Source organism: Macaca nemestrina, unplaced genomic scaffold (assembly GCF_043159975.1).
Source record: "Macaca nemestrina isolate mMacNem1 unplaced genomic scaffold, mMacNem.hap1 Scaffold_65, whole genome shotgun sequence".
Classification (NCBI taxonomy): Eukaryota; Metazoa; Chordata; class Mammalia; order Primates; family Cercopithecidae; genus Macaca; species Macaca nemestrina.
Window position 1 is genome coordinate 341,213 of NW_027257814.1, and position 13,380 is coordinate 354,592.

Below are 13,380 nucleotides of genomic sequence, written 5' to 3' on the forward strand. Positions count from 1 at the left end.
CGAGGATCCACAGAACCAAGATCCGGGCCAGCTCCAAAGCGGGTGAACTAGACCCCTCAGCCATGGTCCTAAGACAGGGATCGGAGCCCCCTGGACACACAGACACAGGAACTGCAGGAAGGGGAAACGGATGCCCCGGACCAGTGGCGGGACCCAGGGTTTCAGCCCTCCAGGGCCACTGGGACCAGCCACTGCACAGGTGGACACATGATGCTTTAACTCGCGCTGGGGGAAGGAGCCCTCACTCTCAGGGTGGAGACCGCAGCTCGATCGGGCCGGCCTCCCTGCTGGGCACAGCCTGAGCCACACAGGATGCTGAGGTGCCCCAACGTTGGGGTGCTCAGAGCCACTCAGCTGAGATCGTGGTGCTTTCTGTAACCACCCTCGTTTCTTCACGGTATAGATCTGGACTCCATCCTTTGCAATGTGTGAGGTTCTAGGAAGAGGCTGGCCAGCTGGGGAAGTGTCCTGGGCTCTGTCCCAGTGATGACGAACTTGGCTCCCCACAAGGGCGGCCTGTTCACCACAGTGACCCCCGGGGACCACGCCTGCACCCACCTTGCTGAAGATAATTCACTTCTCATCCGTGAAAGAATAAAGCTAGACTAACTCAATTTCACACTCACTTCCAACTTTAACAACTTGTGTTAGGAAATCAAAGACAAGGACTCTGACCACGTCACAAACCCAGGAAGCAAAATCCGAGACTAACGGAATGATGCCACCTTCGCAGTTCCGAGCTTTACTAGTTGTTTTTCTTTTCTGGTCTGTTTTTCTCTTTTGGTTTAAATAATTAAAGACCCTCGTTGACAAGAAAAAAAATTCTCTATGAAACTAAAAAAAGTGGTTCTAATTAAACATTTAAACATTCTTCCATATGCTTTATAAACAGTTGAAATTACAGCTCTACTTAGTGTTAAGTACTTTAACCAAATGAAAGGTTAATTATACAGACTGGCAATTATAAAAAATAAGGCTACATATTCGTGGCATCATGAATAATTAATAAGAACCGTTTGATTTCATTCAGACCAGGGATTCTGTGCTAATAGGCTCTTAGCTGTCTTGAAATAATGGTGAAATTTTAAAATTACTTTTGTACTTAAACACGTCCCCAAAGTGAAGCACAGCGGTTAACATCCATCATGGTGCCCAGCAGAGCGACCCGCCCTACTATGGCCGACACCCTGATTCCTGAGGGCTGCATCCCGGGGCTGTACTCGTGCAGAGAACGTTCAGGAAACAGACCAGGTGGCAGGAGGGGGTCTTGTCCTCAAGGAACCTCATGAGTCTTGCTAGGGGGACAAACAGCGAGAGAATGAAACCGGCAGCCACGGAATCTGGACAGCGATGCCCAGGCCCCGCCATGCATAACCCCTGGCTGGCACCTCCCTGAGACCCGTCTGGCACAGGCAGCGGCAGGGTCCGGCCCTTGGAGCGCAGGGATGGCAGAGCAGGGCCATCAAAGCGGGTGGCATGCCGACAGCGGCTTCTCCGCAAGAGCTCCTGGCTCTCAGGGAGCTGAGGGCTCCTCAATGGGAAATTCTGGCTGAGCTCCAGGGGAAAGCGGGTGGGAGGCCTGTCTCCTCTGCCCCCATCTCCTCTGCCCCAACCCTGGAAGAGGGTCAGATATCAATGCTAACTCTTGTGCTGACTCAATTAAATCAAACAATTCAGAAAACAAACTTGCTTTAAGTATTAATTTCCTAAAAAGAACTAACATGAATTCAAATAATTCACATAATTAAAATGATTTTAATTGTTAATTTAATTAAAACATCTCCGTTTTCACAGCATCATGTACCTTGGTACTTTCTCCTTATTGCATTTCCCATCTTCCAGGGCAGGTTTCCTTCCACCCAGGGCAGCAGCGACTCTGGTGTCTCGGGTATTCCCAGGCTTCCGTCAGCCCCTGGGGGGCTTACAGTTCTGCAGCGGTCTCCATCCTCATTAATCTGCATAAGAACATCCGTCCGCAGGGATGTCCTGTGGCCCCGTGGCCACATCTGACGTGCAGCTAAACGCTGGGCGTGTCGCCTGGTGACAGCAGATGACACAACTGTGGGCAAGGTAGCACCTCTGGGCGCCGACACTCTCGATGAGTTTTTTACAAGACCATTCTTTAATGGGTGAACCCTGACAGGAAACACTAAAGATTGTTTTTAACTATTTTTATATCGAGACAAATCTTTGTCAAACGTTCACTCAATGCTAAATGTCACTTCTCCAGCCAACCCCTTTAAGAATACCTAAAACTTAAGACTGGAATGACGCTTTCAAACACATACTCTACTCATGCATTCCCGGGAGCAGAGAGCAGCTTAATGTTTTCACGCTACACAGGCATGAAGTTTGGCGAAGGCATTTTAATATTTTTACCTGAATATTTTAATAAAATCAAAAGATCATTTTCACTCTAATACTCTACTTAGAATCTAATTTTCCATTAAATAAACAGTCAATGTTCAGTAACCCACATGCTGATAAACTTTTGAAAACTTTAGAAAGTATTAAGTATAATCAAAGATTACTTTTAATTTTCGAGCTGGTAAGAGCCTGTGTCAGGGAACAGAGTTGACATTGAAGAGATAAAAGCACGATGATTTTCTTAAAGAAAAGCGAAATTCGTAAAAGAGACCAGGTGATTATATAAAGAAACACAGAATCCGTTTTCAGAAATGGCAAACATTGACCACAGAACACCAGTGTTGCCCGTGATGAGAAACAGTTAAAAGGAAGAATTCACGGTGGCCCAGCATAGATCAGGTGTGGGAGGACAGAGACGTGATGAAATGATCCTCCTTCTAACTTCCCAGAAAGGCACAAATGGCCAGCACTCTAACTGAAGACCACGCAGGCACCAGTGTGAACTCAGACTCCATGGCCAGCACCGTAACTGGAGACCACATGGGCAATGGTGTGAACTCAGACCCCACGGCCCGCACCGTAACTGGAGACCACACGGGCACCAGTGTGAACTTAGACCCGACGGCACGTGCCTGGGCTGCTCCAGCCACCACCAGAACCTGTTCTGCAGCTGAACTGGAAGCTGATTCTGGAAGGAACTGAGGAGCATGAGGACGAGATCCTTCTACCTCAACAGGGATCAATTTTTTAATGATTTCTTTCTTTTAGAAAACTGTTAATAAAATACTTTGTTCTAAAATGACCAGGATTTCAGCAGCCTCTACATTCCTTCATGTCAATCAAAGCTTAGGCACGTGGGTTACTTCACTGTTCGTGACACCCTTTTGAAATAAAACCCGGGGCCGCCTGTGTACCCAAGAGCCTGGGCACTGAACATTCAGACAAAACGTCCAGGGCGAGAATGTTCACATCCCAGCGGTGCGGTAGAGTGGATGGGGGGAGTTCGAGCCACAGGTGGCCACGCCTCCCCTGCCTCCGGCCAGTGCCCACTGCTCACGCACTCCTTCCTCGGCCCATCCTGAGCCACGGGGCCTTCGCGTAACCAAGGCCACTACGGTACCTCCAGGAACAAACTGGTTACAGGTGGACTGCTCTCTATGCAACGTACAAAGATTGTTTTTAAAACTGCTCGTCTCTGGAACTTATCCCAGTAACAGGCTAGATTAAGAAAACTGACTAAAAACAGTAGGAAGAAAAACTCACTCTACCCGTTGAGGCAAGAGAAATGCACACAGCCTCTGAAATAACTGCAGAGGAGTTTTCCTGGGTTAGGTACGAGGTGGGGTGACCCTACCCCATAGCGGGGCGATGGCACATGGTGGGAACCAAGGAACATCTCCGAGTAAATGTAGGAAAATGCACTCAACTCCCAAACAGAGAGAGAAACTGCTTTTTTCCTTAAAAGCTTCTCTCTTTTATTCTCAGAAAGACTCTCTTTGGTGTCTTGACTGCTGAAGGGACAAGCCTGTCATCCCCAGAAAGCAGCCCTGGACAGTCTCCAGATCCTATGGCCCTCAGGCCCACCTTGCCTACTGATGATCCCACATTACGAAACCTAATCATCAGAAAGAGCCTCCCAGTCCGCAGCTCACCAGTGACATTTTATTCAGGGAAATGCTAATAAAAACCTGGGGCTCTGTGTAAACGCTGTCCCCTAGGTACTGAGGCTCCACACAGATGGCACACAGGGAGACAGGCCTCACCCCTTCCTGGTGCCCCATGTCTCTCCTCACATTTTATTAGCTGAGTTTTGTGGCGGTTTGTTACTTTTAACCTGACTGTCCAAGGCAGCTGCACTAAACTAATTGTCCAGGGCAGATCCACTCATAATGACCATCAGCTCAGAGTTGGAAGTAGCACTGGAGAATGAGGTGGTATCAGGGCACTATGCTTCCCTGCCCTCTTTTCCAGGGATGCCAAGTAAGTTTCTGCCATGGCTGATGATGTCAGCACTTCACTAACATTAGTTCAACGGCAGGCCACCAATTAATACTTAACGAACAATGCCCTTAAGAGCAAAACCCCATCTCTGCCAAAAATACAAAAAATTAGCTGGACGTGGTGGTGAGCGCCTATAATCTCAGCTACTGGGGGACTGAGGCAGGAGAATTGTTTGAACCCAGGAGGCAGAGTTTGCAGTGAGCCGAGATTGCACCATTGCACTCCAGCCTGGGCAACAAGAGTGAGACTCCATCTCAAAAAAAAAAAAAAAAAAAAGAAAAGAAAAGAAAGAAAGAAAGAAAGAAAGAAAGAAACGATTCTCATGACCCTGTCAACATCTTCAGTTTTTCCCAAGGATAGTGTAAAATTATCACACACAACGTAAACCCAATTAGATCAACGTTCTCTCCTCACCAATCCATACCTAAATCCATATTTCAAAATGGTCCCCAATTTTTCACAATTTAAGAAGACTGAGAGGAATAACCATGAACAAGCAAGGTTTACACAGACGTTAGTCTTCCCAACTCTCGCTCAGGAGCTCACCCCAAACTCCTCCTGTGGAATCAGCCCGGATAACAGTTCCTGGTGGCCGCACAAGAACAGAGGGTCCCACGAACCCACGACAGACCCCACCATTCAGCCCCAGGCAGAGGAGGGAGGTGGACGGTCACGAAAGACAGAAAAGCAGGGAACTGTGACTCTTCTGAGTTAATGCAGGTGATTGGGCCAAAAAACAAGGCACATCCACCTGTGAATGGGGTGAGCTCCCAGCTGGCTGTGCAGAGGCTGTAGATATGAAGGAACTCACTTCCCTGCACACTGAAGTGCATGAGCATCTCCACATCGACCGCACCTGGGCTCTGCTCGCCCCTCACAAACTAAGATGACAGTGGCTGCTTCTGGACAGAATGTCAAGGACAGATGGACAGACATCCTGGACAGACACTGTACAGAGACCAGGGGCTGGGAAGGGGGAAGCGGCACAGCCTTGGGGCCAGCAGGGGCGAGGCCAGGAAGCCTCGGTGAAGGCCTGCATCTCCTCATCCAACAGAAGCAGGAGGGGCCACCCAGTGAGGGCTGCAGCTGCGGTGAAGTGGCCAGTGGGACATAGCAGGAGGCCGTGGCCAGCCTTACCCCCAGCCCAGGAGGAGGGGCCCAGCTGCGGGCACTGCCCCGGGAGCCAGAATCCTGAGCCCCCAGGGAAGGTGGGAAATTGCCCCTGGGCACTGGGTGCTCAGGCTGGAGGTGGTGAGACCTCGAGGCCCTGCAGTCGGGGAGGTGAGGGCAGAGATGGCCAAACTGCAGCTCAGTGAAGGGCTTTGTCAGGAAAGGCCCTCAGAGGCTGCCTCACCAGCCAGGGGAGGTTACTTCCAGCCGAGAGGCTCAACAGGGCCCTCGGTGGTGATGCTTAACCTTGTCCTCTGACAGAGGACCATCGAGACAGAGTCACTCAAACCTCTGCCAAGCTCTGCACCCAAATGAAGCTGTTACCACAGACGCTGAGGCAGGTAGTGCTCATCTCAACTCTGTACAAGTGGTTTATTTAGCCAGTTCTCCAAATTCTTAATGACAAACCACACTAAACGTGTGTTTTCAGTATCACCTATGCTCATAGCTATGTATAAAATAACTATCACAAGGAAAACTAGGTGGTGAACCCAGGAGGAGGAAATCCCCACGACGAGTCGAGAGAACACCAACGGACCGTTGGCTCTTCCCGGCTGAACCCAAGAGCACTTGGCTGGGCTCACTTCCGTTCTAATTTCCAGATTTATTTTTACTTTCCCACATTTTCATTATGAAAATGTTCAAACATATTTAAAAAGTGGAAGAACAGTACAACGAGTGGTCAAGTTTTCTCCACGTGGAGCTCCAACAACTGCTAACATTTCGTTAGATTTGCTTTCTCACTCTCTCTGTAGATCAGACAGAGAGACAGATTTGTTTCTTCTCTGGAGCCACTTGAAGGTGAGAGGCTCCTGCTGCCTCACCGAGTCCTCAGGCACACGTTCCCTAGGAATAAAGGCCCCTCTGCAGCCGCAGTACCATCATCGGCAGACAAGAATGATTTCAGAGCATCGTTGTCCAGGTTATGTTCAGGTAGCACAATCGTTCCGAAAACGTCTTTTCTATCCGGGGCACACACTGTGCTGAGTGACTCTCCTTCCCCGTCTTAGTCAGGGACAGCCTCGCACCCCTTTTATCTGTGATCTTCACTTTTCGAGAAGATCATTGCATTGTCCTGCAGAATATCCCCTACCCCAGAGGCATCTGTTTCTAGGGCCATCATTAAATTCCCTACTATGCACCTCCATTCCCTGTAAACAGGAAGTTTCAGTCTCGAGGCGCGATCACCTTCTGTCAAATGCTTCTCGGCAGCTTCCGGGTGAGGCTGCTGCTTCACGAGGGGCGCGAGCTCCTACTCCTGGTCACTGACGGCACGGCCGCGACCAGCACCACACCCCGAATCAGAAACGTCTGGAGGGGCCGCGGGCAGCCGAGACACCTGGAGGTGTGAACGGCACAGGCGTGGGGCAAGAACAAGGTCAAATCATAACGGAACGTCTGATTCCAGACACTTCCACCTGGGTAAGATGGTGACATCTCCCTAGCAAGTATCTGAAGCCAGAAAGCATGACAGAAAATTCACGACCTGCCTTCGTTCACCCAGGCTGCTCTAACAACACACCACAGGCTGGGCAGGGGCTGGCAAATGACACAAGTTCATTTCTCACAGCTCTCAGTCTCAGTCTCAGGCTGGGAAGTCCATAGTCAAGGCCTGACAGGTTTGCCTGGTGAGGGCTTCCTGGTTCATAGACGGCGCTTCTCACTGGGTCCGCACACCATGGAAGGAGCGAGGGAGCTCTCTGTAGTCCCTTTTTTGAGGGCACAAATCTCATTTATGAGACCCTCACGACCTCCTCACCGCCCAAAGCTCCCCCTCCTAGCACTATCTCCTCGCGGGTGAGGATTCCAACTTGTGAATCTTGGGGAGACACAAACATTACAAAAGCCCATCATTTAATTTTTTTTAAAGGCATTTTTGCTTCTGCAAAGTCTCAAGATAAAATCAAAAGAAAGAGGTCTGAGTCAATCCACACAGTTCTCCCAAAAAGGGAAGTGATCAATTGCCACCACTTTTTATCCGAGACCTGCTGGGTGCCCCGGTCTGCATGACTGATTCTAAAACGCCATCCTCTCCTCTGCCATTCAGAGGTCAGAGTCAGTCCAGAGCTTAACACCAAGGCAGAGCTGACTGAATGACACCAGCTAATCCAGTAAGACAAGCCAAGACTCCTGCCCAAGGCCTAATCCTTCCCCCAGGGAAACATGGAAGGGCCAGACACCTGGCAGCCCTTCCTTCCTGCTCTAAAGCCCCAGAGACACAGCGCCGGCCAGGTGTGTGCCTGGGGCAATGCACAGTAACGTCAGCTGGGCACCGAGTCTGAGAACATGTTATCAAGTAAAAATGAAAACAAGACTGCTGAGAAAAGTTCATGCTTAATCACCTCTGGGCTAAATTCTAAATACAATGTTATTTCAGAGCTAGGTGGAAGTAATTCCTTAAAAATATATATGAACAGTGACTAGCAACCAGGGTGATAAGTACTCAATATGTGTTTGATGAATAGATGAATTTTTAAAATTTATGAAAAGAGCACGCTCTATTTAGGAGAATTCTATTTAATTGGATGTCCTAACTAGACAGTGGTTCCTTCGTGCTGACAGCAGAGTTTGTTTCAGTTAACTCAAAAAATGGTAAGTCACTCTAACAGAAAACCAAAAGGCTTTACAGAGAGTCAAATTATGGTGCCAATTCAACCGTGCATGGCAATTTCACTTTAATATTTAAATTCTCGAAGCACCATACTCAGAAAACGAGACATAACATACATAAATGCATCGACTAAAGCACCATCATCTAGAATTTGACAAAGTTTGACTGTGAGTTTCAAGAAAAGGGCTGATGAGGCCAAGAAGTTCCTTCCCCTCTCCCCTTACCTCCCATTTTGGTGACCAACTTAATGCAGAGAAATTCCTGTTTCAGGTTTGCACACATTGGAACAATCCTGGTATCTATTCCCCCAAGACACCAACAGGCTGAAGTCTGCAGGGTGCACATATTGAAAAATCACAGGAGCACTAGAGTGGCGGAAAGAGGTGCCCGTGAAGACGTCATCCTTTCTAAGACAGGGTCTGATTCCGCCTCCGGGCCCTTTTGCAAAAAGCCATTGGTACAAATTCATAGCCACCAGGAGGAAACACGCAAAAGACCCCACTGCCCTCCTGGCTTCCCAGAAGGCCTCAGAAGGATGAGACATGCAGCCTGCGTGCAATCCTGGACCCTCTTCCCTGCATTCAGTTTGACATGTGTCACTTGTTTGACTGACGGAGGTCCCACAATGGGCACAAGGAGACCCGTCAGGTCAAGAGGGTGCTGCCCGGCTCATGGTCCACACATGCGGACCTGTCAGGTCAGGATGCCCGGCTCATGGCCCACACGTGGGGATGCGTCAGGTCGGGAGGGTGCTGCCCGGCTCACGGTCCACACATGGGCATGCGTCAGGTCAGGAGGGTGCTGCGCAGCTCTCAGTATCAGCCACATATGCACATTCTCCACTGAAGCCACTGCATGAAACCACTGCATGAAGCCACGCTGGAAGCACTTTCTGGCAGGTTTAGGAGGCTCGTGTCCAGGGTCATTAAACACATGGCAAGCTCGCCTTGGGGGCATTTTACTTTGCTTATGACAATGAAGCATTCTCATTGCACTGAATAGAGCACGCTTTCTTGTTCAGTGCCTCGTTGAAATAGGCATTTTGTACCTGTCTTACAGATTACATCAAGGCCCTAATACATTTAGACCCTTGTCTCAGGTACACACAAAGCAGCGGCATCTCTAGAACATGTTTTGGACCACGGGAGGAAACCAAATCGCAGCATTATCCATTGATGTTGCTTAAAGTGTATTTCCAAATGTGTCTCCCGAGCCCGGCCTGTGTTCACGGCTTCCGCTGACCACACGCCATCTGCTGGGCACTCTGTGCACTTTCTCTCACACCCGCCACGCCTGTGGTCCTGTGCCTATCCCGCCACACGTCCCCACGTGGCTAAATCTCCCACACTCACCACGCCTGTGGGCCTGTGCCTATCCCTCCAGGCGTCCGCACCTACCACGTGGCTAACGCACACTTCCTACAGGCGGCAAGTGCCTGAACATCCCCACGGCTGGAGGGGCTTTGGGTAGGTTCTACAGAACCCACAGACAGGCATGGCCACCCCGCCCACGGCCACCAGAGGCTTTGCTTTGTCTCTAGAGGTGCCCTTCGATGAGGCGACATGGCAGATGACCCAGTGTTAGGTAATTAAGACTCAGGAAATCACGGCCGTCTTACCTTTAGAACTCACCTCTCTCCCCAGCACTATATCGCGAAGGGTGGGTCGCCAGAGTTGGGGAAGAGATGCCCAAGGCTCCCTCCTGCCCTGACAAGCTGGGACACTGCTCCCCTCTGTTGGTTTCTCACCGCACCTCAATAAACTGAGCTCACAGCAAGAGGCAGGCATGGGCTGAGTAGAAACACACAGCAGACCCCGGGTGGGCAGGACGGAGGACGAGGGTGCTCGCGGAGACGAGGGTGTGCCCCAGGAAGAAGGTGCACGCGGGGTAGAGGGTGCGCGCGGGGAAGAGGGTGCACAGGCCCCGAGAACCTGGTGGCAGCAAGGCCGGTCAAGGCTGAACTCCAACAGAGGCAGCAGCAACGGTGTTGGGCAAGTCACAGAGAAAGCACCACCCAGAGGGGTTGCATGAACCAGCAGCGACCCCAACCCAACCTGCTCATCGGACTGGGCACACGCACACGCTGTGGACACGTGTGAATATGTTCCACTTAACGTGATGTTACATAATAATCAACAATGTTAACCCCACGACTTCATTACATGGCATCTGGCACATTGAGACTTTTTATTCTGTCTCTCTTCCTATACAAAGAAGTGGAAAATAGGTCCAAGATCATTCACAACAAATTATTGCTAATTGAAAAAAAAAAAAATTCCTACCCTCACCTTGGAGGATCTCAAGGCAACACCTGGTTCTTTGAGGTCATGGTTGGGACCCTCTCCGGACCCCTAGATGGGTCTGAAACTGCAAGGAATCCCCAAATGGGCAGTTTTGGGGCCAGCACAGATGCCAGCCACACATCCAGGCAGGTCTTGGCAGGTTGCTCCGTGACTTCGGCTGGGTCACTAACCTTTTCTTGCACTCAGAACCTGCCAGGAACGAGGGCACTGGCCCGCACGTCTCTGCTCCCAAGGCTACATCCCCTATGTTCCGCTGCACTCTGGGTTCCATGCCTTAGATCCCAGGCACCTTAAAGTTGACGTTTCCCCACCAGCCCTCATGAAGTTGATACTCAGATAACGTCCTTCCTCTCCCACCTGGTCAGTACCCGGGGAGAAAGGGACCCGGGTCTCAGTTTGATTTTCTGCCAGTCCATCGAAAAAACAACTGGCCAGCAGCACTGGTGCACAGCACTGCCAGGTTACCCGTGACGAAAACAAAGCAAAACGAGATATACTCAAGTCAGCTGCGGCAAGTGCTTCTACATCCCTACTCCAACAAGGAAAGACAGGAGGCCAGGAGTGTGGCTCACGCCTCTTGTCCTTCCTTGTTGGGTCAGGGGTACAGAAGCATTTTGGGAGACTGAGGCAGGACAAATGCTTGAATTTGAGACCACCCTGGGCAACATAGCAAGACTCGTCTCTACAAAAAAAAAAAAAAAAAATAGCCAGGTATGGTATCGTGCCTGTAGTCCCAGATACTCAGGGGGCTGAGGTGATACGATCACCTGAGTCCAGGAGGCAGAGGTTGCAGGGAGCCAAGATTGCACCACTGCACTCCAGCCTGGGCATCAGGGTGAGACCCTGTATCAAAATAAAGAAAAAACAAAAAACAAAAAAAAGATAAGAAATAGAGGAGACCACTAATAATTCCAAATAGTGCCTGCTAATTTGAAATCTTTTCCAGATATGGTGAAGGAAATCATTTTTCTTCCTACGCCCATTCTAAGGAAACGTTTCTATTTTTCTGCTATACAATTTGGTAACCTGCCATTTCAGATCCTGGCCTCTTTAAGCAGGACTTGCTGGAGTGCCAACAAAGCAGCGCTCTGAAACCTCAGCATCCTCAGCATCACCCTGGAGGGCAGGTGAAGGATGCTGGGCCTCCACCTCCAAAAGTCACACTGGGGTGGGGCAGATCTGGGGTGAGGCAGGGTTTGCATTTCTAGTCTAGGGCCACACCACCCTAAACACGCCCATCTCATCTAACGCATACCAGAGGGAGAAGCCACGTAGGGCAAGTCACAGAGCAAGCGTCCAGGCACCAGGTCACCAGTTGTCTATTTAAATGCAAACCCGTCAAACAGCTTAAGTCAAACAGGTTCACCCTCCTAACACATTGGCCAACACAGCTAGTGATAAATATCACTGCTGTTAGACCTTCTGCTCACTGATGACCAGAGCAATGGCCTGAAACATCAAAGCTGAAGGGTGTGTGCCACGGTCAGGGCTCTGAACACCCCCATCCCAGGCCATCTCACACGGGTGCCTTCACTGGCACCGGGGTCTCACAGACCAGCTCCACGCTCACACTTACTGGGACGCAACCACCCTTTCAGCCCTTCATGCATCTGTACCCTATAGCAGTGTTCAAGGGAGGCTAATTTAAGTAAGAAATGTAATACGGACATCTGTGAACTCTTCCTCCATATCCACTGAGTGGCCGTCCAGAAACAGAAATATTAAAAAGAAAAAGAAGATTTAAGAGTCAAACACAGGGCCGGGTGCAGTGGCCCATGCCTGTAATCTCAGCACTTTGGGAGGCCAAGGCGGGTGGATCACATGGGGCCAACAGTTTAAGACCAGCCGACCAACATGGCAAAATCCTGTCTCTACTAAAAATACAAAAATCAGCCAGGCATGGTGGCACATGCCTGTAATCCCAGCTACTAGGGGGGCTGAGGCAAGAGAATTGCTCGAACTGAAAGGCGGAGGTTGCAGTGAGTGGAGGTTGCAGTGAGCCTAGATCATGACACTGCACTTCAATCTGGATGACAGAGCAAGACTCCGTCTCAAAAAAACAAAAACAGGCCAGGCACGGTGGCTCACGCCTGCAATCCCAGCACTTCAGGAGGCCAAGGCGGGTGGATCACAATGTCAGGAGATCGAGACCATCCTGGTTAACACTGTGAAACCTCGTCTCTACTAAAAATACAAAAAATTTAGCAGGGCGTGGTGTGGGCACCTGTAGTCCCAGCTACTCGGGAGGCTGAGGCAGGAGAATGGTGTGAACACGGGAGGTGGAGCTTTCAGTGAGCCTGGATCGCGCCACTGCACTCCAGCCTGAGTGACAGAGAGAGACTCCATCTCAAAAAAAATAACAACAACAACAACAACAACAAAAACACAGAAACTCGTGGAACAAGCCCTTGCCCCACTCCATGTCAGCTGTGCTGTGCCACCCAGGAGCATGCCAAGCTCAAAGAGTCATCCACCTGCCTTGCGTAAACGATGTCACTACTCGAATCACAGAGACTCAGATTCCCTAGCCCTCGCCATGTGCATGTCACTCACAAGCAGGCATGAGGACCCCCGCAATTCACAGGGAATCCCTCTGGCCATCTGATGACCATCCATTCATAAATAAAAAGCATTAATTCCAGCGGGGTTGCAGAGGTGTATACATCAATACTTGTTACTGTTCACAAATGTTCCACTTGCGGATGGAGTGACGTTACAGAATTGGGAAGAACTTCACAGACATACGAGGGGTGCATTTAAGGAAAAAGTGTAAGGAAAAGGTGAGAAAATGGAATATGCTAACCTCTGTCTTTTCATCACCCTCTAAATCTTATGATTCCAGTTCTGTTCATTCTGCAGTGAAAAATAACAAGTGATTCACACTCAGACACAAGGTGGCTTAGGAAACTATGGCTGTTTTACAAAGAT

General features: G+C 49.9%; 1 protein-coding gene across 1 annotated transcript in view; it reads right to left on the reverse strand.

Annotated features, from left to right (window-relative positions):
• Positions 1 to 13,380, reverse strand: part of LOC139361583 (disco-interacting protein 2 homolog C-like) — a 247,759-nt gene that overhangs the window by 207,421 nt on the left and 26,958 nt on the right. The gene's annotated exons all lie outside the window — the stretch shown is intronic.